The 27,605-nt window shown below is 42.8% G+C and overlaps 1 long non-coding RNA gene across 1 annotated transcript; it reads left to right on the forward strand.

Annotated features, from left to right (window-relative positions):
• Positions 1-6,302: 6,302 nt before the first annotated feature.
• LOC116987778 lies at positions 6,303-21,534 on the forward strand. The gene is made up of 3 exons (XR_004415789.1): positions 6,303-6,312; positions 11,262-11,272; positions 21,485-21,534. It is a non-coding gene; the product is annotated as an uncharacterized LOC116987778 (long non-coding RNA).
• Positions 21,535-27,605: the final 6,071 nt, after the last annotated feature.

Below are 27,605 nucleotides of genomic sequence, written 5' to 3' on the forward strand. Positions count from 1 at the left end.
GAATGGGTGAAGTTTCGGGTTGAGACACTTCTTCAGACTGGATAGCATCTAGATAGAGCATAGAATGACTTGGCTACAACAAAAGAAATGTTGTACTGGCACATGGTTTGGGAGGCACTGAGGAGAAGCCTGGATAAATAACTGCAACACATCTAGTTGAAGGTACACACTGCAGCCATTGTGCACCAGTGGTGGAGGGATTGAAGGACAAAGGGATCGAGGGGTACAGGTACACAGTTCCCTGACAGTGGCATCACAGGCAGATGTGGCGAAGACAGCTTTTGAGACATTGACCTTCATTGAGTTGGGAAGTTGGGATGTTATGTTACAGTCGTAAACACGTTTATGAGGCCGCAAATGGAGTATTATGTTCAGTTTTGGTCACCCTGCTATAGGAAAGATGCAATTAAGCTGGAAAGAATGCAGAGAAAATTTATGTTTCCAGAACTTGAGGTCCTGAGCTACAGAGGGAGGTTGAACATGCTAGGACTTTATTCCTTGTGGTGTAGGAGCCTGAAGGGAGACCTTATAGAGGTGTATAAAATCATAAGGGAATGGATAAGGTAAATGCACAGAATATTTTTCCCGTGGCAGAAGAATCAAGACCCAGAGGGCATAGGTTAATGGTGAGGGGAAAGATTTAATGGGAATCTGAGGAGCTGGTCAATGCAAACTGAGACATGTGTACCACTTTGCTTCCTGAAGACGCTCACTATCTCCTTTGTCTTGCTGACATTGAGAGAAGGCTCGTTGTCTCGATACCAGGAAACAAGGTTCTCAGTCTACTTCATGCACTCTGTCTCATTGTTATTTGATATCCGGCCCACAATGGCGGCGGCGTCTGGGAATTTGCTATTGAATGAGATTTGTACAAGGCTGCACAGTCGTGGGTGTACAAGGAGTAAAGAAGGGGGCTGAGAATGCAGTAGGAGGCTGAGAACACAAGTGCAAGGAGTGACTCCAACCACTTAAGTGATTTCTCTTTGATGCACATCAGGGTATCTCAATGTCCTGGATAGTCACTCTTGCCTCACCTCTGCCATTTTAGTCAAGTGTATTGATGTTGGTACTCAATTCCTCGTAAATAATGCCCAATGTTTTGCTCACTTTTTTACTTGCAGACTGTACGGATAGTCACTCTCGCCTCACCTCAGACTGGTGCGTTGATTTAGTCGTCAATTCCACTTGCACACCTTCCCTGGTTATTGGCAAGTCAGTGATTTGTACAAAGATACACAGGTCGCTCAAGAGAGGAATGAATAGAAATAATCAATATTTTCAATCTCTTACTATTTATAAATACATAACGTTCGTACTTTCTTACCAAATGCATAGCTTCATGTTTCTTTATTTTATTCTATCAGTCATGTCTTCACCCATTTACTGGTCTATATCTACTGGAATCCTCTCTGCTTTCTCTGCATAATTCACATTCTAACAGTTTTGCAGCATCCAAATGGTCTGACTCTCTGTTTTCTGTCCGATACAAATGCTCAATCCATTCTAGTACATAATCTCCAAATACATAAGTTCCAATATTAGTTCATAATCCCTTGTATGACACCTTTTCAAATTCCTTAAGAACATCTAAATACATTGCACTCATTGGTTTTCTCTTATCTATTTTGTTCCAATGAATTACTGATTTATCACGCATTATATTCTTTCATGGAAACTTTGCTCAAGCCTATCATTATTTTCCATGTAAAACTCCATTAATCTGGCATACTCCAAATGTTATTGTCAGACTGACTGATTTTCTGGACTATTGGAAGTCGTTCCAATTAATACCTCAATGCATTGTTAACTCATTTTTATGGATTGAATTTAAATTTCCTGCAAACTCTAAGTTTCAAGGGAGCATAGGGATGCTGAATACTGATGAGTTTAAAGGAACTTGAGATCTGGGACCTGGGTATGTTAAGCCGAATGTGTGCAATCAGCAGCAGATAAGCAGGATATCAGTGGTTTTGCTATTTTCACCAGAAATGCTGCCTGGCCCCCTAAGTTACTGCAGCACTCTGTGTTTATCTTTGCTCTTTTTGCCGTATTCCGTTAGCACTTCCTTGATAACAGATACCACTTTCCTTATTCATGATGTCTGCAAGAACAGGTTTCCAGTTCCCTTTTTTGCCCTTTTTCCTCTTTTTTAAATAGCAAGATTTAATTTGCTTCTTCCCAATCTGTGGGAACCATTTGAGAAATTGCAGAATTTTGGGAGATGGCAGTGCTATTTCCAACCACCTCAAGTCTTGTGTTGCAGGGTGCTAAATACTGAGGCGTTACTCCCGTTTTTGCTCCCATTAATTTTTCTAGTACTCTATATTCATGTAAGATTAATACGATTAATATTAATTTAAGTTAATGCAAATCCTCATTCTTTCTCAACCCAATATTCACCTCTTTTTCCAAGGGGTTTGTGTTTTAGAAGTGAGTTACCTGAATTTGATATTGAGTCTGGAAGACTGCAGTGTGCCCAGGAAGAAGATGAAATGCTGTTTCTTTAGTTTTTTTGGGCCTCATTATTAACAGTGCAAGAGGTCAATCAATGGGATGTAAATCAAAATAGCAAACAACAGGACGCTTGGGAATGCACAACAGAAATAATACAGGTGATCTATTAACCTGGATGTTGTTTCACCAATGTAGGCCACGGTGTGAACAATTAATACAGCACACAAGGCTAGGAGAAATGTAAGGGAGTCGCTGCTTTACTTGGAAGGACTGTTTAGGTCCCTAGATGATGGGAAGGGGAAAAGTAAAAGGACTGGGGTGGCATCTTCTGTTGTTGTATGAGAAAGAAGGGGAGCAGTAGGAAGAGTAGACCTGGTAGTGGCAAAGGAAATGGACCCTGTGAAATGCTGAAAGTTGAGGGGAAGAGAAGCAGTGGTGGGACCTTGTTAAGGCTGGCGATAATTGGAAAGAATAATTCACTGAATGGGGAGACTTGTGAGGTGGAAGCAGAATAATGAATCAACCTGCCTTCATGAAGCATGTAAAATGGAGTGTGGCTGGGAAATGACTTGCAAAGTCTGGTGAGCAAGTTAAGCATTTCCACACAGGTGCAGGAATCATAAACTAGGCAGCATTTAGTCCATAAAATATCTGCAGTTATGTGCAGATTGGGTAGTACTTTGCAACAAGTTCCAGACCACAGTATGTTTGCATTGGTCTTCTTATAAAATACCCTGAAGATATGCACTGTTCTGCAAAGAATCCAGGTGAGTTTTTAAAATGGTATTTAACTGAGGTTAACTGATGTTTAACTAATGGTGTTTAACTTTAGCTAAGCTATAATGACATTTCAATCAATATCCAGACTCTTAAAAACGAATTTTATGTTTTTGGATGATAATTCCCTCGTAAATATTTCAAAATGTTTTTGATTTTATATTTATAATTCATTGAAAATTCTTCAATTTAAAAAATATATATTTTCCAGCAAAAATGTGTTATTCTCGTCCTTATTTTTGGTTGTGAAATGTCTTCAATGTGATTGATTATTTGGCTGGTTTTGTGGCATCATAGCCACTGGGCTCCAGAAGTTCCTTTAAACTTTGACAAACAAGCATCAGTAAAGCAGTTCTTCATGCTACAGTGTTTAATTTAGTTTTAGAGATACAGCGTTTGCTACTAATTTAAACTTCAGAACAAATGAAACTGTCTGTGCATTGGACTGATTGTAGACTCAAAATGCTGGAGTCACTCAGCGGGACAGGCAGCAGCTCTGGAGAGATGGAATGAGTGACATTTCGGGGCGAGACCATTCTTCAATCCTGTGCATTGGACTGATGGACAATGGAACTAATGGCCAGCCTCAGTGTTAATTTATGTGAAAAGGTAAGTAAAGTGAATGGCTGCAAGATGGGAATAACTTCATCAGTTAAATGGCTATTAAGGTGGATGGATATGCACTTCAGATGGTGTCCAGTTAGTTGACTTGTTTTTGTGTGTGAAATGTGTGAGGGCAGAAATAAAAAGTGGTGATTTTTTTAGCATATCAGTCCTATTTTTAAGCGCACATCATTACAGAATGGTTGATGGACTTGCTCATATCACAGATTATTTTTAATATGTCATCCGATTCCTATGTCGGGAACTAATTTATGAAGATGATGCTGAAAATGTCAAAGAAAATTTCGCAAGTTCTAGAAATGTACAAATATAAACTTGAGAGAGAAAAGGAACTGCAGATGCTGGAACACAATGGATCAGGCAGCACCTGTGGAGGGAATGGACTGACGACCTTCCATGTCAGGACTCTTTTTCAAGTATATATGTCATTACATAGTTTCTTAGTAATTCTTCTGTTTATTTTCTGGATACCTTCCACGATTAGTTAGTGCAGGAAGCATCACTTGGAGCAAGAGGTTTACTAAGTTGTCCATGTTCTCCCAGTTACTCCTCATGAAAGCCTGTCCCATGTAATGTAAGATAAAAGTTGGAGCAAAATAGAAAGGCCATGCAGAGTTGGTGTTCGAAGTAACGGGCGATTTATTCAAAACTGGCGCGCACCAGGTGCTGATCTGTCAAGTGTGATTTTGGTATTCTCGGATGACAAGATTACGCAAAAACTTGTAAAGACAGTAAAATGAGGTCTTAATTACAGAAACGTGACTAACAATAAAATGAAGTCTTGCGCAGAATGGAACACAGAAAGACTTAATTAGGTGACAAAGAATGAGATGATTATCCATACGTTTAACTTTGTTAACAGTAGATCCAATTTTCTGTTACAACGATGGGTGCACACTATAACTTAATCGATGAAGTTCCTGAAACTTTGATGCCATCACTGCTGCATTCCATGTCCCTACCTTTAGGCTTTGTCTGCGGTTCCCTGTCACCTCATTAGTGCAATCCACATCCCTATTTACTAATTATTAGCCCTCACTATTCCTTACCCAAGATGAATAACATTTAATGGCGACAATGCATCAGCAGTGAATTGATAGTGATTTAAGGCAAATGACTTGGGCAGGCAGTCGTTTGTACACAGAACAGTCATTTACTCAGAGATACATTGTTTAAAGAGCAGAGGAAGCAGAAACTACAGCAACTTCTCCATATAAAAGCAAGATCGTTTCTCGAATAAACATAGTGAGTGAAGGATATTTTCAGATAAATAGATTCAGCAGCTCATTGCTTTAACCAATTTGTAACATTACGAATCCAGTTTCAAAAACTGATCATGTAGGATTCCACTTTATGCAACAGTTCAGTTCTTCCTTTCAGAAACCATTTTTTTTAGGATGGCAAAAAATGTAGCTTTAATTTTGTCTCCTTCCTAGAATAGAACATTTTGGAACATGCCCAGCAAGCTGGGGAGCATCTGTGGAGACATTAAGAGTTTCAGAGAGATGGGAGTTCAGGAGGAACCAGGTTCACCATTTCACAAGAGCATCACCTGGCATCCAGGACTTAAAGGCAATATCTCTACTTCAGTATCGCTCCATCTAAATCAAAAGAGTCTCACTCTAATTATTCTGGGTGCAGAATCTTCACACGCCATTATAGGAGATGATCAACTCATACGATTCATCTTGCCAGTATAACCTGATGTGGGGATAAATGCAAAGAAGGAAGACACTGAGACAGGCTGACAGTATGTGCCGAAGATAGACACAAAATGCTGGAGTAACTCAGCGGGACAGGCAGCATCTTGGAGAGAAGGAATGGGCGACGTTTCAGGTCGAGGCCCTTCTGCAGACTGAAAGCCCTGTCCCACGGTACAAGTTAATTCCAAGAGCTCTCCCGAGTTTAAAAAAAATCAAACGCATGGTAAGCACGGAGAATGAACATAGCGGGTACGTCGGAGCTCGGGGACGTCTCTTTGCGGCTCGTAACGCTAATGGCAGGTACTAGGGAAGACTCGCTAACGGCAGGTAAGCACGGGAAGACACGTGGAGATTTTTCAACATGTTTCAACATGTTTGAAAACATGTTGAAAAATGTCCACGAGAGCCCCGAGTACCGATGAGTGGCCATTACCGTAAATCTCCGAGTTCGAATCAGGGCAAACTCGGGAGAGCTCTTGGAATGAACTCGTACCGTGGGACAGGGCTTTGAGAGTCAGCGAAAGTGAATCTAAAGATAGGTTTGTGCCTTTCTCTTTGCAATGGACACCAATCCTCCGCACCGCCCCGCCCCAAGTTCAGTTGAATCCCAACTCATTGTTGCCTGGATTCAGCAGTAGTTATCCGGCAGGACCAGACAGAGCTGAGCATCATGAATGCTGCTACCAGCCTGTCTTCTGCAGAGTACCAGCTGCCTCTGTTCACCACACATTTCCTCATGTGGTGGCGATCGTGGGTCACACAGAATCTTTGCTGTATTTGTGATGCTGATGGTGCAGCCTGAGTTTTCTAACAAGTTGACTTTGACGAGAAAACATCTCAATTTAAATTTTGCTTTAGTGTGACGGCAAATGCCACTCATCAATGCTGTAATTTTGCACTGTCAGAACCCTGACAGATGTTCACAGGATGGGTTTTGAGCGAGGTGGACAAATACGTGATGGGCAAGCTAATTCAGTGCAGAAAGCTGAGGAGGTAGAATTAAGTGAAGTGTCCGCTCCATAATTTGTGTTCTCTGTCGGCAAACAGCAATTTCACCGAGGTCACGAAGAGAATGTTCTCAAGAAATAAAACTATTACACCTGAACCACACCTGTCCCCGACACTATCACACTGAACCCCACCCCCTGACACTATTACTCCTGAACCCCACCTGTCCCCGACACGGTTACTCCTGAACCCCACCCCCTGACACTATTACTCCTGAACCCCACCTGTCCCCGACACGGTTACTCCTGAATCCCCCCTGACACTGTTACCCCTAATCCCCATCAACACCGGACCCTGTTATCCCTAAACCCAACCTGTTTCCGACACTGTCACACTGAACCCCACCCCCCGACACTGTTACTCCTTAACCCCCCCCCCCTGACACAGTTACCCCTAATCCCCATCAACACCGGACCCTGTTACCCCTAAACCCCAACCTGTTCCCGACACCATCAAACCAAACCCCACTGACCCTGCACATTGTTAACCCCTGAAACCCCACGGCTCTGCAGCTACCTACTGGCCATGTCCACGACTCAGTCACCGCAGGGTGAAGGTCCCCGACATGGTCAGTGCACGTGGGTGTGGTTAAGCTCTCAATTGTAGCCTGCTAACACCAGGATTTAATAGTAAGATTAAACGAGAACTTACCAGTTTGAAGTTTGATCTGTATTTATGTGGAGTTACGATGAGGGATTACGTGAAGACCCCGTCCAGCACGCATGCACGACATACTTCAAAGCAGCGGTGTGGAACCACAGAAAACACAATAATTGAAATAAACATAGTAAAGATAAGGAGAACTAAGATATCAGTTGATCTCTATAATTGAGGGTGGGAGCGGAGGGCACGTAATCCCTCATCGTAACTCCTCATAAAATACAGATCAAACTTCAAACTGGTAAGTTCTCGTTTAATCTTACTATTTTATTTCGGAGTCACGTGAGTGACTACGTGAAGATTTTAAAGCTCTGTGATTTCAAACCGTGTAACAGTCCATACTTCACTCGCTGCCAAAGTCATCCAAGGGAGGAAGTATGTTATCGTAATCAAACCTGAATCTGTTTGTAAAACAACAATGGTATTATTTGAAAATAATAACAAAGAAATTAATGCTCCCCCGGGCTAAATTATATATTTTTGCAGCGTCTAAAATTCTCTCTGCAAGTGAAACAGGTTTTAATGGCTTGTTGTAGAATGTTTGAAAGTTGTTCCCATGGACCACCCCGCTGTTACCAGGTTAGGTCACAGTGCCATACTGTTAGCCGCCGACGTGGATGCTGCTCTGGTGGAGTGAGATGTGTAAATATCGGTATCAACTCCAGCAGCTCCCAATACCTGTTTGAGCCATCTAGAGATGGTTTGACTCGGTACCCTGACCCAGTGGCTTTTTTGTGGCTGACCCATTTTGTCTCCCTCGGGAATTTTAGGTTGTGTTGATATATTGTAGAAGGTGAGTCATGACACATAACGGTGGTCAGGTGGGTACGCCCGGAATTCCATAATGAGTCCTGAAGTTCCTGGTCTACTCTGTTTTACCAGCTCCTGAATGGTGAATGTTATTTGGTCTGATGTTACGACCATATCGTCCAGTCTGAGTAGGTAAAAGGACTGGACCCTTATGCTGAGACTAAGCCATCAGCATGGCCGTATACAGGGTAGCTGTTTTCAGAGTAAGGGATCTGGCTGGTGGCCATCCCTTAGGTATGTCAGGACAACGCTGACATCCCAGATATTGGTATATCTAGGTCTAGGGGGTTTTGAATAGAAGGTACCTCTCATTAATTTGGCCACCAGTGGACGAGACCCTATGGCCTGTTTCCCTTGGTGCCTGTCTTAGATAGGCTGACAGTGCACTTCTAGCACATTTGATAGTGCTATAGTTCAGACCTTCATCGTGGTGAACGCTGGCCAGGAACTCCGGTACATAGATATGGTGGTTGATTAGTAGGTTGTCTCTGTTCTCGAGAAGTATGTTTCCCATTTTCTCATACTGGAGAGATATTGTTTCTTGGTGGAAGTCGGTGAGATGCTGTCATCGTCTCCATGGTCCTATTTGACAATCCCAGGTCCATCAAAGGGTCTTTTTGGAATCTGCAACCCAGTAGGCTTATTCTGTTATGGCATGGGTGACTTTCGCCTGATACAGGGTGGATCAGTAGATCTGGTCCGCTGGGAATGGTCATGGGTTTCAATGACCCTGTCTAGGACCACTGGGAACCATGGCTGTGTAGGCCATAGGCCATACTACCAAAAAGTCCGAAGCAAAGTTAATCTGTATTTTGCGTAGTACCTGACTGATGAGGCAGAAAAGGGGGGAAAAAACATAGAGATTAGTTCCCCCCGGTTCAGCGAGAATGTATCCATCGCCGCTGCCTCAAGGTCTGGTTCCCAAGCGACATACATCGGTACGTGGTGATTCAGTCGGGATGCAAAGAAATCGATATCTGGTGTTCCATATTGCTTTGTAATTTCAACAAATACTTTGGGGTTTAACATGTCTGCCACAGTATTTCGCTTACCTGGTAGCCAAATATGTTTGTCGAAACACCATTGCCAGATTGTGTTGATCAAATTGTCACATGATATCGATTTTATCCCGCCCATGTGGTTAGTATAGGCCACCACTGTGATATTGTCAAATTGTAAACGAACATGCAAAATGGTGCACTTTTGAACAATATGCTTTTAACCCATAGAACGCACCCAACATTTCCAACTAGGTTTTATGTGCAGTGTCTGTAGTAGTGATGACTAGATTAGTCCATCTACCACCTGTTCTGGATATGGGTTATTGATAAATGATGGGACTGGATCTATGCCAAATGTTCTCTTTCCATCATTATAGGTCCGAAATAGGCAATTTCATGATTCAGTCAAAGTGACCTGTATGTTGTTTAAAAAATGCTAGCACCTTTGCTCTAATGCAAAGGTCCAAGTTAAGTAGCTGATAACGCTGCTACTAATTTCCCAATTACTCTTGCCACATTGTCGAATGGTTGGTTGATTGTTAACTGTTCGGTTGAAAGGAAATAGTAAAAATTGGAAAGAGCCATGGTTTTCAAGGGAAATTGGACACTTGGTTCGGAAAAAGAGAGAGATCTACAATTATTATAGGCAGCATGGAGTAAATGAGGGCTTGAGGAGTATAAAGAATGTAAAAAGAATCTTAAGAAAGAAATTAGAAAAGCTAAAAGAAGATATGAGGTTGCTTTGGCAAGTAAGGTGAAAGTAAATCCAAATGGTTTCTACAGCTATATTAATAGCAAAAGGATAACGAGGGATAAAATTGGTCCATTAGAGAGTCAGAGTGGACAGCTATCTGCAGAGCCAAAAGAGATGGGGGAGATATTGAACAATTTATTTTCTTCGGTATTCACCAAGGAGAAGGATATTGAATTATGTGGGGTAAGGGAAACAAGTAGCTATGGTAACTATGAGATTCAAAGTGGAGGAAGTACTGACACTTTTGAGAAATATAAAAGTGGATAAGTCTCCAGGTCCGGACAGGATATTCCCTAGGACATTGAGGGAAGTTAGTGTAGAAATAGCAGGGGCTATGACAGAAATATTTCAAATGTCATTAGAAACGGGAATAGTGCCGGAGGATTGGCGTACTGCGCATGTTGTTCCATTGTTTAAAAAGGGGTCTAAGAGTAAACCTAGCAATTATAGACCTGTTAGTTTGACGTCAGTGGTGGGCAAATTAATGGAAAGGATACTTAGAGATAATATATATAAGCATCTGGATAAACAGGGTCTGATTAGGAACAGTCAACATGGATTTGTGCCTGGAAGATCATGTTTGACTAATCTTCTTGAATTTTTTGAAGAGGTTACTCAGGAAATTGATGAGCGTAAAGCAGTGGATGTTGTATATATGGACTTCAGTAAGGCCTTTGACAAGGTTCCTCACAGAAGGTTGGTTAAGAAGGTTCAATTGTTGGGTATTAATGGTGGAGTAGCAAGATGGATTCAACAGTGGCTGAATGGGAGATGCCAGAGAGTAATGGTGGATGGTTGTTTGTCAGGTTGGAGGCCAGTGACTAGTGGGGTGCCACAGGGATCTGTGTTGGGTCCACTGTTGTTTGTCATGTACATCAATCATCTGGATGATGATGTGGTAAATTTGATTAGTAAGTAATCAGATGATACTAAGATAGGTGGGGTTGTGGATAATGAAATAGATTTTCAAAGTCTACAGAGAGATTTATGCAAGTTGGAAGAATGGGCTGAAAGATGGCAGATGGAGTTTAATGCTGATAAGTGTGAGGTGCTACATCTTGTCAGGCCAAATCAAAATAGGATGTACATGGTAAATGGTAGGGAATGCATGTGAACAGAGGGATCTGGGAATAACTGTGCACAGTTCCCTGAAAGGCGAATCTCATGTAGCTTTTGGTGTGCTGGCCTTCATAAATCAGAGCATTGAGTATAGAAGTTGGGATGTAATGTTAAAATTGTACAAGGCATTGGTGAGGCCAATTCTGGAGTATTGTGTACAATTTTGGTCGCCTAATTATAGGAAGGATGTCAACAAAATAGAGAGAGTACAGAGGAGATTTACTAGAATGTTGCCTGGGTTGCAGCAACTAAGTTACAGAGAAAGGTTGAACAAGTTAGGGCTTTATTCTTTGGAGCGCAAAAGGTTAAGGGGGGACTTGATAGAGGTCTTTAAAATGATGAGAGGGATAGACAGAGTTGATGTGGATAAGCTTTTCCCACTGAGAGTAGGGAAGATTCAAACAAGGGGACATGACTTGAGAATTAAGGGACAGAAGTTTAGGGGTAACATGAGGGGGAACTTCTTTACTCAGAGAGTGGTGTCTGTGTGGAATGAGCTTCCAGTGAAGGTGGTGGAGGCAGGTTCGTTTTTATCATTTAAAAATAAATTGGATAGTTATATGGACGGGAAAGGAATGGAGGGTTATGGTCTGAGCGCAGGTATATGGGACTAGGGGAGAATACGTGTTCGGCACGGATTAGAAGGGTCGAGGTGGCCTGTTTCCATGCTGTAATTGTTATATGGTTATATGGTTATATGGTTAACCATTAATTTGTTACAGGTTTGTGCCAATTCTGCTGACTTATCTTTTGGCAACGTTATAGACATGTGGACTGAGTTAATTGAACACCAGATAGCCCATAGTTGTGGATGGTGTCAACGTAGATTTATCTGGATGTATGACAAAGCCCAGGTTATATACGTTTTGAGTAGCTAATGCTGCTGAATTAGCTAATTCCATGGTTTTGACTATTGTTAAATATCATCGATGCCATGATAATATGTTTCCTTAATAATGTCAGGGCTGGTTTAAATATCTTGGAAAACAGTTTTGGCTCATATTAGTTCATTAGTCTATAATTTGTACTGCCATAGTTACCCCATCCAGGTAAATTTTTTAGGTATCTCCGATGATCTTTATGAATGGGTACTGAATAGTATGCATCTTTTTAGTCGATGCCTACCATAAAGTATCCTTAGGAAATCCATTGTTTGGCAGTTACAATGTTTTCCATTAAAGTGTGTATACCTGACGAAAGTATTTAATGGGGTTAAGTCAATGATGGTGCAACATTCACCATCTTTTTTGGTTATAGTAAATTTAATGGAATTCCAAAGGTTCATATTTAGACTTCTTTATGACCCCTTTGTATGTGACTTCTCCAGTTCAGCTTGTCCCTCATGTTTTCTTTTTAGTAAGAGGGTAAACCCCTTTGGGGTGCATGCTGAACTGGTGGCAGGTTTTTCTTAAATTCAATTTTTATCCTTGAATACTTTTTGGTATATAACTACCAAGTGTGATAGTTCTTCATGCTTCCAAAAACAGGTGTAGATTCCCCCCCCCCCTGTTAGCACAATCCCCTCACCTTTTATGAGATGGTAGGAACCAGACCCACCTACCTCCACTGTTGTTTGGTGGTGTGTTCACTTCTTCGGTTTCTGGTTCCTTGTCTTTCGGGGTGGTGCTGTTGGGGGGTGGCGCATTTTCCATGGGGCCCGCTCTGGGCCCTGTCGCAAAAGACTGCGGGAATGGTATGCGGGCCCCAAGCTTTCACCAGTACCATGAAGTAGACGCCTACTGGTGGATGCGTAGAGGTACTGTTGTCTGGGTTTTGCGTGGTTTGCTCATTCCAGGTCCTGCCCTCATGAGGCCGAATGCCTTGGATTCTTCGTCCAGATTTTAGGCTTGATTTGGTAATTCTTTGCCAAATAGCAGGATCTGTGGTTCTGAGGCCGGCGTTCTACACAGTCCTGCGAATTTTTGAGGTTGAGGGCAGGTCTTATGACCTCCTTCCAGAGGTTGCCAATCACATACTGTGTTGCACAGTAGAGCCAGGGTGTTTTGGGATGTCAACCCTGTCCATGGGATGAGCATGTGAAGTGATAGCCGACGTTAGGGGTATCAACATTTTTTGCAATTTTAAGTTTTTGGGTTTAAATACCCTGCTCAATGTACCCCCAGTAATGGCAGGCACATTGAGCAAATGCAATTTTGGGGAGGCGTGATAAAGTCCAACGCCTCAATGACTACCTGTCTTGGAGAGGTTTAAAGGACAGGTAGTAAGCTGGCCGCCAGTTTAGACTGTAACGGCCGTATCGCTCGTGGTGTTGCCACGTAGCGGTTCTCACACCCAGCAGCTCTTCCTGGTCCTGTACCTCAAGCATACTCCCGATTTTCTTCAGCCAGTGGCCCCTCTTCTTAACCAGCCAAGTCCTGGTCGCCAATGCTCCCCTCTGTTGAGGGAGATGCGATGGCCAGTGCTGTTAGTGCACTGGAGCGGGAGCGTTTGTGCTCCCGTGGCGAGCTTGCCCCAGCTCCCGGGGCAAGTCTCGCTGGAGCTTTTGCTCCATGAGCCTTTCCATAAGGTTTGAAACGGTGACGTTCTCGCTCTCGGGCGGTAGTCTACCGTGCCGGGCTCTGCTGAGTGAACCGGCCCGGTCCGACTTCCATGTGCCTGTCTCCAGCCCGCTGCAGTTGGTTGCCAACGTTCCCTTGAGCTGTGCTAGCAGCACTGGGCTTGGCTCGGAATGCTGTCGGTGACTGTGGACCGCAGCGTTATGCGGTCCAGGTGTCGCCAGTCGCCCCCCACTGCTGGAATCCTCCTGGTCCATAGCAGCCCGACGGGGAACGACCTTCCTTGGTGTTTACCCTGTTCTGTTCCTATCTAAAATAAAGCAGAACAGGGTTTCGAAAACACCATGTCCTCAGAGTAAGATTTGCTTACCTGAAGGTCCGATTTCAAATTGTTGCGGGAGAACTCGTACTCCCGTCCGTCGCTGTGCACTGCGTGAGACGCTATGTCGCATATGCATGCTGGACAGGGTCTTCACGTAGTCACTCACGTGACTCCGAAGTAAAATAACCATCCCTCTTCCACTTGTGAGAGGCAATATATTTAGCACTGCGGAAAGTAAGCACAAGGAGTATCACTGGTTACAGGGATTCCTCAAGTTATACTTTTTTGTTGTAATGTATGTCTTCCATTCATGAAGCTGTTTTTCAGTAGAAAGAATGATATACCATTCTCCACAGTTAGGAATTCACTGGAACAAAATGCCCATTGTGTGTTTTGGTCATTCTTTTTAATTTATGAAATTTTCCAGGAGAATCAAAGAAGGGCCCGACAAACATTCCTCGTGCTTTGTTAATCACCTTTCATTTAATTTAGTTTAGTTTAGCTAAGAGAGTACAGCGCAGAAACAGGCCATTCGGCCCACCGGGCCCACACCGACCAGCGATACCCACATACTAACACTATCCTACTCGCACTACATTTATACCAAACCAATTAACCTACAAATCTGTATGTCATTGGAGTGGGGGGAGGGGAACCAAAGAACTCAGAGAAAACCCACGCAGTTCACGGGAAGAACGTAAAATAACTGTACAAATAGCACCCATCGTCAGGATCGAACCCGGGTCTCTGGTGCTGTAATGCAGTAACTCTACCGCTGCGTCATCATGCCACAGGCCTTTAATTCACCTGAAACATTCACCAGAAATTGTTTCCGTCACCACTGATGCACACTGTCTTCCTTCCCGAGCATTTCCTGCACTTTGTGTTTTTATTTCAGATTTTCAAAAGGGACTGTTTTGTGTTTTAGTAAAAAAATATATTATCCTGTGTTTATTTCAATTCTCCAGCATTGGTCTTTCCTCAGTGTGATGGAAAGCATCAAGTAATAGGGGGCATGTGTGAATCAAATGTAAGCAGGGAGAAAGGAAAAGGCGTTTACGTGTGAAATGATGAGATATTCACCATTGGTCTAGAAATCGGAGCAGGCGATAATTGTTTTGCAAAAGTTTAAAGGGTTTATTTTAGAAGCTGAACACGAAAGCTAAATTTGTTCACCATGAATGTGTGTCGCAGTTGTTGGCGGACTGATCTGGATGACAAAGTGCTGGCCTTTCTTCAGCTCCCAAACCCTTCCACAATCCATGGCCTGACTACATTCATCTGCCCACATCAGCAGCAGAGAAAAGATTGTTTCTTTTATTCACAGCTTACACTTTGGGTCTTGCATACGATACAAGATTGTAGCTGGAAGCCATTGCACCAAGCAGGTGTGAATCCCTCTTGCTTATATTGCCTGTTATGGTGCTGAAGTACAGTATTTCTTGTATACTGATCGATTGGAGATACTAGTGGTGGGATCAATGCCCCCCCTCCTCCCCCCCACCCACAGCAGGAAAGCTGCCTGCACCTCAAGTCAAGTCAAGTCAAGTCAAGTCAAGTCAAGTCAAGTCAAGTCAAGTCAAGTCAAGTCAAGTCTATTCGTCACATACACATACGAGATGTGCAGTGAAATGAAAAGTGGCAATGCTCGCAGACTTTGTGCAAAAAGACAAACAAACAACCAAACAAACTACAAACAGAATGTAACAGAAGCACATATTCTTTTTCATATTAAATATTGTGGGCGGAAGGAAAAAGGGGGAAAAAACAGCAATTTTAAGAAAAAGCAGTAGCGTGGTCCAGTAAATTCAGTCCCTGGTGAGATAGGAGTTTACAGTCCTAATGGCCTCTGGGAAGAAGCTTCTTCTCAACCTCACGTGATTAATGCCAACAATTGAATTCATCTGAACAAACATGTAATGTTGATTGAAGTCCATATACAGTAATTCTGAGGCTTAGATAGAGTAGATGGTCACAATCTTTTTCCCATGGTGGAAATGCCAAAGTGAGGAGGTGAAAATACTTAAACATAATTGAACACAACGGAAAAAAAACAGTATGTGCCACCGTCAGTGGTCAGCAGGGGGATCAGCGGGTACTGTGATAGTGTTTTAAATAATTTTTTGAGAATGTGTTATTTTGGTGCTTAATAAATGAAAGATAGTGGGAGAAACTGAGAATTGTGAGGCTGTGGAATACATGTTGGGTGGCGCAGGGACCATGTTAAATTTGAAGCAGTGTAAAGTATAAAAGTACGAGAAATGAGAAGGCATGGAGAGCTCGCATTGAGGATGCCCAATTAACAGCAACCTCTGTAACTTCTACACAGTGATAAGATGCAGCATTGGATTAAACACGGCACATGCTTCTGCAATATGTTTATTGTATCCTCTAGTATGCAAGTACAAATGATATGTATGTATCATTAATTTAAATAATCCTCATGTATATGCTCACCTGTGCAATATAAAATAGTGTGGATATGCTTTGCGAGTAAAAGACTGAAGGAACTGTCCACTCTTCCCTGGGTGGGTTGGATGAGACATTGATGGAGGAACCGGCGCACATTTTCAGGATCAATGGAGGGATAAATGTGATGGATGAAGAGAACTTTGTAGCATGGAAATGAGTAAGTGCTGTTCCTTCCAGCTCGCCTGTAAAATGGGAAAGTGCTGCTGCTTCCCACTTCAATGCATGCTGCTCTTGCAAAGTATTCTAAATGGAAATAACTTCTTCATTCTTCGGGGAAAATGTAACTGGAAAAGGAGGTATGAAAGCTGGCTGCATCAATGTGCCAGATGGTTTGACAGAATGCAATTCAATCCTAACCATATAACCATATAACCATATAACCATATAACAATTACAGCACGGAAACAGGCCAACTCGGCCTTCTAGTCCGTGCCGAACACTTATTCTCCCCTAGTCCCATCTACCTGCACTCAGACCATAACCCTCCATTCCTTTCCCGTCCATATACCTATCCAATTTATTTTTAAATGATAAAATCGAACCTGCCTCCACCACTTCCACTGGAAGCTCATTCCACACAGCTACCACTCTCTGAGTAAAGAAGTTCCCCCTCATGTTACCCCTAAACGTCTGTCCCTTAATTCTCAAGTCATGTCCTCTTGGACCTCTATCAAGTCCCCCTTAACCTTCTGCGCTCCAAATAATAAAGACCTAACTTATTCAACCTTTCTCTGTAACTTAGTTGCTGAAACCCAGGCAACATTCTAGTAAATCTCCTCTGTACTCTCTCTATTTTGTTGTATAATTAGGCGACCAAAATTGACACCATACTCCAGAATTGGCCTCACCAATGCCTAACATCTATATCTTTTTATATAATGGGCTGAAACTTAAAAAAATAAATTAATGGATGAAAAAAAAAGTTTGACACTGAGGCCCAAGGAGGGATTCTGGTGGAATGACCAAGGGTTTAATCAACCATGTAGTTTTAAACAGCAGTGTAAAGAGGCAAAGGGGAGATTCCAGAGTTTAAACCCTTGCCAAGTGAAGACAAAGTAGTCAGTGGCTAAACACATGGGATACCTGAAAGGCTAACATTGCTAAGGTTTTGTATGCGTGGGGAGTGATTGGTGGTAGGGCAGGAGTGGGATTTGAAAGCAACAATAGGAGTTTTTAAATTGATGAATTGCTTAACCGAGAGCGAATGAAGGTCACAAACACACAGACGATGGATGAATGGAACGAGGTGCGCATCTGGGAATAATCGGCAAAGTTAAGGTTTGAGGAGGCTGTACAGTGATATCGACAAACCTGCCAGAAAAGGATAAAACTCTGAGTTTCCGCCGGAGTGGTTAAAGGAGGACAGAAGTGAGTAATATTACACCGGTAGAAACTCAGGGAGCATGAATGTGATGTCTGAAATTCAGTTTGGGTCATATTTGAGACCAATGTTGTGAGTGGGCTGGTGCAGAGAGTCGCTGGCAGAAGGTTGAGCAGAGTTTGTGAGGGGGACTGAAACTGACGATCTCAGGCTTGCTGTGTTAAACTGCAGGACATTTCTCCCAATCCACAGTGGAAAGGACAAGCAATGAGGGGGGACCAAGCATCCAGGTGGCAACCAAAGGCATGCTTTTAGAAGAAGATAGACACAAAAAACTGGAGAAACTCAGTGTGTCAGACGACTTCTCTGGAGAAAATGAACAGGTGGCATTTCGGGTCAAGACCCTTATCCAGACGCTTCTTCATTCTCTCCAGAGATGCTGTCTGACCCGCTCAGTTACTCCAGATTTTTATGTCTATCTTCAGTTTAAACCAGCATCTGCAGTTCCTTCCTACATGCTTTTAGACAATGTTGCTCAGAGGCTGGAAGCAGATGAGAAGACACTGAGGAGATCTATGGGAGTGTCCAAGGTGTGGATGTGGATGGGAAGACAGGTCATTGCAGGTGATTGTGTGTTACAGTGGGATGGCCATGGATAGACCAGGGCACCATAGTCCAATCCAGCTGCTTTATAGTGGACGGGCCATTGTAGGTGGACGGGGTGATTAAACATGCCAAACGCTGCCTCCAGGATGAAGAAGATAAAAATAAAGGAATTGCCATTGTCACAATCAGGCATGATTCTGCTGGTGAACTTGAGACCAGGACTGTGGCAGCGTTAAGCATTACTTGGAGAAATTTGCACAAGGCCCCAGTTGAGGTCTGCATGAGTTTGAGAGGCTAAAGCATCTTTGGAGATTTTAGGGTGGAAAGAGAGGTTGTGAGTGGGGTGATATTTTTTAAGAGAATCAAGAGCTATTTCCTCGAGATGGGCGATCATAGAGAGAGTGAACAAGTAACATAATTTTGGGGCGAGGAGGGATCATTTCTAGTCATTTCCTAGGAGTCGGGGCAAACTGGCTGAAGGTCAGTTTAATGGTTTATGGAGACCATTAACAAAAATCAGCTGTGGGCTACATTAGGAGATATTTGGAGAAATGACCAAATTGATGTAAGTAGCTGAAAGATAAGTGAAGAGATACAAAAAGGGAAGGTGGGGGGCCTTGGCAGTGCTGGTGTGGGCACCAGAGATTCTAATTCTGAAATATCAAGTCAGTGCAGATACCTCGGAGGAAACGTTGGAAGAGAATTTTAAAGCCATGCAGCTGGACACAGAGTGGGCTGACCCATGAATGGGCAATTGGTGTAAGTTGGGATTTGTGTAACAATGGCATTGACTAGATTAGTCAGTGGTACGATCATTGTGTGTGTCTCAATAACTCTTTTATGGTTAAGCATTGGTTAGAAAATATGATTTCTAACTGAGACTATTGTGGGGCTTCACTTATACCTCTCAATCCATTCAGAATACTTTTATTTCTCCACATTTTCAAAAGCAGCATGTTCACAGAGCACAATAAGTATGTCACAAATTGTGCCGATGTTCTCCCTGCTCTTTCATTACAGTGTTCTTTCAAATCATTAGTGCTCCATTATTCAATGATATCAAGAAGTTTAATTAGAAAGTAATGGCTGATGTTTAAACTGGTCCTATTGACAATTGATAGGTGAATGATTAATAATACATTGCAGCAATAAATTCATTAATTAGGTTCTGTAACATTTTTAAAACCAATGATTGAAGTGTATTAACACAAGGTCTGGTCTCTTGTGGCAAGGTTGTTCTGAATTACATTACTCAATAGAGGATTCTATTTGAAGATCCAGCGGTATAAATATTACATTAATTCATTAAATCCAGAACCAACATCATGCTCGTACCATTTGATTGCACTCACTGGTATTCCTTCTAGGAATTTCAGCAACAGGCCAATTGGGGTATCATCTGCTGAGAGAACTAGTGCCATAGAATGGCAGAGCAGACGGATTGATTTGATCACCGGTCCACACTTCAATGAAGAGCCAGGGAAAGACTGAGAAAGATCAGTATTATGCTTGTTGGAGGGCAGTGAGTGGAAGGGTTTATCGCTGGGTAAAAATAGAGAGACGAGTATTGTATTTGAGAGGGGTGGTGGGGGTGGGGGTGGGGGGGGGGGGCTGGAGTGCTGAAGTGGTGGTGATTGTGTGGTGGTGGTGGAGTGGTGAATCTGGAATGTTCTATCCTGGAGGATTTTAGAAGCTGGAAGATTAGAGGTATTTAATGAGGAAATAGTTCATTTTTTGAAGAATCGGGGATTGAGAGCCATGAGGAACTGACACAGCATTATTATTTTTATTTTATTTATTAATTAAATCGTCGAGAACATTAGCGACACGGTGGTGCTGGTTTCCGACAGGCACGGTGACGGACGCACATCACATCTCTGTCCACCATGCAGCTGGCAAGCTCCTCTTTTGTCTCTACACATGTGTCTTACATCAATGTCTTCAGCATCGTCTTGGTGGTCACGTCTTCCATGGATGGGTTCCCACAGCACAACCTTGTTCGCTGGCATCTCTAGATGGCGGTGGCAGTAACCAGTATCCTTCACCCACCTGGTCTTCTCGGTCAGAGGTGGATTCTCCCCTTAGAGCTGGGCGTTGGTGATGTGGTCCCTCCAACTAACATTTTGAACTTTTCTGAGCATTTTCTGAGCCATTGCGAGACTTAGACAGTGCTCGAGTGAGAGTCCATGCCTCACACCCTTAAGGGGCTGTCCCACTGGGGTGATCTAATTGGCGAGTTTAGAATAGTTTGCCCTTGACTCATACTCGCAGCATGGTCGACACAAGGTCCTAGGAGGTCTTTGTAACTCTCCTTCATGCTCGAAAGTAGTCCCCGCGTACTCGAAGCCTCAGCTAGGTCGCGCCGTATTTTTCAACATGCTGAAAAATGCCCGCGAGTAAAAAAAGGTCGCCATGGAAAAATTCGATTTTTTTTTTTACTCATAGGTTTAGTAGGTCGGCATGTTATTCGTAGGTAATCAAGGTTAGTCGAAAGTAATCTAAGGTAGTCGAAGGTTGTCATAGATAGTCTTCAACATAGTCAAAGGGAGGTCGAAGCAGATTGAAGGAGGTTGTCTTCACTCTCCACTATTCGGTGTTCCAGTTTCCAAAGCTAGTCGAATCTAGTCGAAGCTAATCTTCAACATGACACTTTTTCAAACTCTCCTAAACTCGCCAATTAGGTCGCCGCAGTGGGGCAGCCCCTTTATAATAATATGGTGTCTACATGGACTCTTCCATGAGACACAGAAGTGTTTAGGCTTATTATTGTTGCATGTACCGATGTACAATGAAAGGCTTCTGTTTGCATGCTATTCCAATCTATCCAGATAATACTATACAAAAATACAATTGAGCCAAATTTGATTACAGTAGGCAGAGCGAAGAGAAAGATACAGAGTGCAGAATATAGTTCTCAACATTGTACCGTAACAGTTCCAGAGAAGAAGTCCAATGTCTGCAACAAGGTAGGTTGGAGAATCAGGACAGTACCCTAGCTAATGGAGGGACTGTTCAAAAGTGTGATAACAGAGAGAAATAAGCTGTTCCTGAGCCTGGTGGTGCATGCTTTCATGCTTCTGTATCTTTTATCTGACAGGAGCAGGGAAAAGAAGGAATGACCGGGGGAGGAAAGATCTTTGATTATATTGGCTGCTTCCCTGAGGCAGGGTGAAGTAAATGGTGATGAATCAGCCCCGTATGATAGACTGGGCTACATCTACAACCTTCTGCAATTTCTTGTGGTCTTGGACAGAGCTATTAAAAACCAAACTGTATTGTAATGTCAGCATGACAAAGGATTGAGATAGCGACTTCATAATGCATGGTGGAGTACAAGCCCAAAACAAGCTGTGAAGCAACCCAACAGTATGCTTTCTATGGTGTATGCAGTAAGTTGTAGCAGTCATTGGAGATGTGACAACTTTACCCAGTCTCCTGAGGAAGTAGTTTTAGGTGTGCCTTCTCAGTTGTCACTTCAAAGTGGTTGGTCCATGACAGATCGTTGATAATATTTATGCCAAGGAATTTGAAGCTCTCAATCATTTCCACTTTGGCACCATTCTTGGTGATTGGAGCATTTAGTCCACTATGGTTCCTAAAGTTGGTATCTAGCTCCTTTGTCATGCTGACATTGAGGGAAAGGTTGTTATCCTAACACCATGTTATTAAGCTATCTATCTCCTTCCTGTACTCTGATGCATCATTGTTCATGATCCAGCCCACCACGGTGCTGCCATCTGTGAATTTGTAGATGGAGTTTGAGTAGAGTTTGGCCGCACAGTCGTGAGTGTAGAGGGAGTGCATTAGGGAAGTGAGAAGGCATCCTTACAGGGCACTGGTGTTGAGAATTATTGTGGATATATAACCATATAACCATATAAACATATAACAATTACAGCACGGAAATAGGCCATCTCGACCCTTCTAGTCCGTGCCGAACACGTATTCTCCCGTAGTCCCATATACCTGCGCTCAGACCATAACCCTCCATTCCTTTCCCGTCCATATAACTATCCAATTTATTTTTAAATGATAAAAACGAACCTGCCTCCACCACCTTCACTGGAAGCTCATTCCACACAGCCACCACTCTCTGAGTAAAGAAGTTCCCCCTCATGTTACCCCTAAACTCCTGTCCCTTAATTCTCAAGTCATGTCCCCTTGTTTGAATCTTCCCTACTCTCAGTGGGAAAAGCTTATTCACGTCAACTCTGTCTATCCCTCTCATCATTTTAAAGACCTCTATCAAGTCAACCCTTAACCTTCTGCGCTTCAACCTTTCTCTGTAACTTAGTTGCTGAAACCCAGGCAACATTCTAGTAAATCTCCTCTGTACTCTCTCTATTTTGTTGACATCCTTCCTATAATTAGGCGACCAAAACGAGGAGGAGGAGCCATCTTGGGGAACGGCTGCTAACCAGCAGCCGTCCGTTTAATTCACTTTTTTTGTAGTTCTAGTAAGTCCTGTGTTTTGTTTGTGGGAGAAATAGACTTTTTAATGTGGGGGGAAGGGGGTAACTATATTTCTAGGTCCCTACCTGGTCGGTGAGGCAGCTTTTTCTCCAGGCTGCCCCGTCGACCCGTCCTCGTGGCCTACCAGCGGGCGTGGAGCGCCGTTTCCTGGCGGAGACCGCCCAGCACCTCACCTTCGGTGGCAGCACAGCGCTGGAGCGCTATCGCGGAGCGGAGCGGGCGATGCCTTGCCTGGGTCGCCGCGCTGGATCGACGCGCTGGAGCTCCAGTGAGCTGTGACCGCCGAGTTCAACACCTCCGGGCTGCGGGTCTGCGGAGCGGAGCGGGCGGCACCAACTTCAACATTGGGAGCCTGGGAGCTCCAAACCGGCGCGGCCTTGTCGGCTTCGGAAGCCGCGGTCTCCGTTAAGGAAGCAGCCGTTCCAGGTGGCCCAGCCGCTGAGAGGACTCTCCCGACGCCGGGACAACACCACCCGGCGAGAACGGCCAGGAACATCGGGCCTCCGTAGAGGCAATAGCGGAGGCCTCAATAGGCTGACTTTGGGAGAACTGGGGATGGGGACTGGACATTGTGCCTTACCCCACAGTGGTAACCATTGTGGGGGGATGATTTTTGTGTGTAAGTGATTATTTTAGTTTGTGTCCAAGATGGCTGTCGGAAGGGAGAGTGGACGCTGGCGCGGTTTAGCTGCCGCTGCTCTCTCTTCACATTGAGTTTTTGATTTTTTTTGTCTTTGGATCGAATTCTGTCTTTAATTTGTGTATTGGTGATGTCTTTATTATTTATTTTACTCCGATTATATGTTTTTTACTCTTGTTAAATTCTGTAAGGTGTCCTTGAGACTTTTGAAAGGCGCCCATAAATAAAATTTATTATTATTATTATTAAAATTGTACACCATACTCCAGAATTGGCCTCACCAATGCCTTGTACAATTTTAACATTACATCCCAACTTCTATACTCAATGCTCTGATTTATGAAGGCCAGCACACCAAAAGCTTTCTTTACCACCCTATCTACATGAGATTCCACTTTCAGGGAACTGTGCATAGTTATTCCCAGATCCCTCTGTTCACCTGCATTCTTCAATTCCCTACCATTTACCATGTACGTCCTATTTTGATTTGTCCTGCCAAGATCTAGCACCTCACACTTATCAGCATTAAACTCCATCTGCCATCTTTCAGCCCACTCTTCCAACTGGCATAAATCTCTCTGTAGACTTTGAAAATCTACTTCATTATCCACAACCCCACCTATCTTAGTATCATCTGCATACTTACTAATCCAATTTACCACACCATCATCCAGATCATTGATGTACATGACAAACAACAGTGGACCCAACACAGATCCCTGTGGCACCCCACTAGTCACTGGCCTCCAACCTGACAAACAACCATCCACCATTACTCTCTGACATCTCCCATTCAGCCACTGTTGAATCCATCTTGCTACTCCACCATTAATACCCAACAATTGAACCTTCTTAACTAACCTTCAATCGAACCTTCTTAACCAACATATTGTCACCTATTCTCACTGATTATGGTCTGTGGACCAGAAAGTCGAGGATTCAGTAGCAGAATGGTTGATGACTCCTCAGACCGTTTGGAGATGGAAGAGTCACTTTGGATTGAAGTGTTGGATTAATAAAGTGCCACAAATCAATACAGGCATGGGGTAACTCCAACCTGCGCGTGTATCGTTTCGTTGTCTTTGTATATTTTCCCATTGCATTCATTCTTCCAAAGGCAACACCTCACACTTGCTCGGAATGTTGAAGGGACTGTTATGGATAGAGTTGCTGGAACTCTATCTCTGCTCAGAGTCTGAATAATGTGCACTCTGGAATGCTGAAGGGGAATCAAAGATGAAGTAACAAAAGCTCAGGCCAGCGTCTTTCAAAGATCTATGTGTTTAAGGTGGAACTGCAAATGCTGGAAAATCGAAGGTACACAAAAATGCTGGAGAAACTCAGCGGGTGCAGCAGCATCTATGGAGCGTTTCGGGCCGAAACCCTTCTTCAGCATTTTTGTGTACCTTCTTTCAAAGGTCGTTTGCCAGAAGATTGTACATCTCCTTTGTTGGAAGGGAACAGGATAAATAATCATGGACTGTTCACTTTTGATATTGCCCCTGGTTAATGAGTACATCAGAGAGGAATCATAATGTTAGTTTAAAGGACATGGGTTAATTGGGAAATGTAAGTGCACATTTTTGAAAGGCAAATTATCAGAAAAATGTAATTGATCATTGATGAATTAATGAAGTGCAATGAATAATATTAAAAAAAATATGCATTTCATCAGCTCATGCTTAAAATGTTGTGTCATTTACTATTAAAAATCTATTAAAATTCATGTTCTCATTATAAAGTGAAATATTTTGCTGATATTTGGTTATATTTTTCACTTGATAATTTGTACCAAGTATGCAATGGAAATTTCAATTTTATTTGAAAATATACAAATTCCACATTCCACGAATTAGGGCTAAAGGAATCAAGGGATATGGGGAAAAAGCAGGAACGGGGTACTGATTTTAGATGATCAGCCATGATCATATTGAATGGCAGTGCTGGCTCAAAGGGCTGAATGACCTAATCTTGCACCTATTTTTCTATGTTTCTATGTTTATTTATATAATCTTATTTATCAGTCTGAATCATAAATATCTGCTTTAATTATATTAAAAGCGTGTTTTCTGTGCCTCACGTAAGGGCTGTGTCACACAGGTAAATGCGTTCATTGTGTAGATGGTGCTGGTGACAATGTTGCATGAAATCAGTGGCGCTCCACTAAAAGCTGCACTGAGGGCTGAATTAATCCTGCTGCCTGCTCCAAGGAGCTGACATTGGGATTAATAGTACACCAGCTTCTGTGTATGCAACACTATTAATCAGATAGGAGTACAGTATATCAGAACTGAAATGCACAATCTGCCCATCAGAGGGGCCTGCTTTGAACCTGGCCTGTCCTGTAACCAATCTTGGCTTTGTTGTTGCTCAATCACTGACTGATCTTTGACTTGGTGACAGTTACTGTGGAACCTGCACTTTTGTCTTTTTTGAAGCCATAATTTCATTGCAATTGTACTGCCACAATTGTTATCTTGGTGCGATGGATTCCACCTCCGATAGTTAGAAGAATGGGTGAGAGATATCAAACGCAACGGAGGTCATGAATATATTTTTGGTATCATTTTGCTGTGGAAAAATACTTTTGAGGCGTATTAGCATTGGCTGATAATGTGTGAATTCGGCAACAGCTGCAAACAACTGCAGCTACAGTTAAATGAGTGGATCAGGAAGTCCAAGATACCTTGCTCCTTCATTGAAACTTTGCAATAACAAGTGCTTTAATCAGTGTTGAAGTACACGGAATGGATGGAAGTTGCTCTACTTACTTGACACATAATACACAAGGCACATCGGGAAAGGTCGGAGCATGTCAACTCTAATGTAGATACCTTATAAAATGTACGGTGATCCGTTATTATTGCCATCCAATCTCTCTGGCACTGAACATTCAGCATTGCAGAGTCTCATTTTACTTCATCACACAAAATAAAGCTCTCAGGTAAGGTAGAAAATCTTAAAAAATTCTTTAAGTATATCTTTAAGAGGGTAACTAGAGATAGAACAGGTCTCTTTGCGGACTAATGTGGTAATCTATATGTGGAGCAGGGTGATGGTTAAAAGGAATGTTTCAGAATTTATAAAATGGAGGTCATGGAAACTAAGGAATTGAAGAATATGAATAGAGATGTCTTGCTGTCACTTTAAAAAAGAGGAGGTGCTGGCTGTCTTAAAGCATTTTAAGTTGGATAAATCCTTGGGGCTGATACCAAGACATTGAGGGAAGCAAGAGAATAAAAATGTTGGAAATTTGGCAGAGATAGATCCTGGGATGATAGCTGGTCCAGAATGTTAGATCACATAGAATGGTTGAATAAAGTAGCCAATTTGATGCAAAATTGACGGTGGAAGGTGTCAGAGGTGATAGTGGAAGGTTGATTTCTAGACAAAAGACCCGTAACCAGAGGTGTGCTGCAAGAATTGGTGCTGGGCCATTTGATGTGTGTATCTATATTTACAATATGGATGAGGATAGAGATGGCATGATTTGTGAGTGTGTGAATGATGCCAAAATCGGTGATATAGTGGGCTGTGAAGAAGGTTATCTGAGATTACAACAGTATGTAGATGAACTGGGGAAGTGGGCCAAGTAGTGGTGGATGGAATTTAACTCCGACATGTGTGTGGTAGTATTTGGGTAAGGTAAACCATAACAGGACTTAGACAGTAAATAGCAGAGCCCCGGAGAAGGTTGTAGAACAGTGAAACCTCGAGGTACAAGTACATATCGAAAGTGGCAACGAAGGTAGACAAAAATGCTGGAGAAACCCAGCGGGTGAGACAGCATCTATGGAGCAAAGGATATAGGCAATGTTTCGGGTCGAGACCCTGAAGAAGGGTCTCGACCCGAAACGTTGCCTATTTCCTTCGCTCCGATGAGAATCCTGAAGTTATAATAAAGGGCCATGTGTAAGCTAACCATCAGAAGTAGCATGCTATTTGTAAACCTTAATGATCTCCCAAACAAAAGCCCGGATCACATTCAACCATACCTACTGCATGTACTTGCTATGTTCAACTTGACAACAGCCACACTTGCTTTTTGTACTTCCGTGATCTCCTTGATCTCTGGGCCAGCCTGCTTTGCCTGCCATAAACTTCAAGTGATGGATCTCCAGGTCCTGAACACAAGCACACTGATGGCCATCTGACCACTATCAAACATCCCTCATTTGCTTGTGACTATCTTCAATTATCAGAGAAACTTTAAATAAAGATTTGAATAATGCAAAATTGAAAAATATTAAAAAATAAATAAAACCATGATGAGGTTAATCAATGATAATTAAACAAAATGAGATAACTTTGGACAGCTAACACTGGTTAGGAAGGGATAAGCTGA

Source organism: Amblyraja radiata, chromosome 26, assembly GCF_010909765.2.
Source record: "Amblyraja radiata isolate CabotCenter1 chromosome 26, sAmbRad1.1.pri, whole genome shotgun sequence".
NCBI lineage: Eukaryota > Metazoa > Chordata > Chondrichthyes > Rajiformes > Rajidae > Amblyraja > Amblyraja radiata.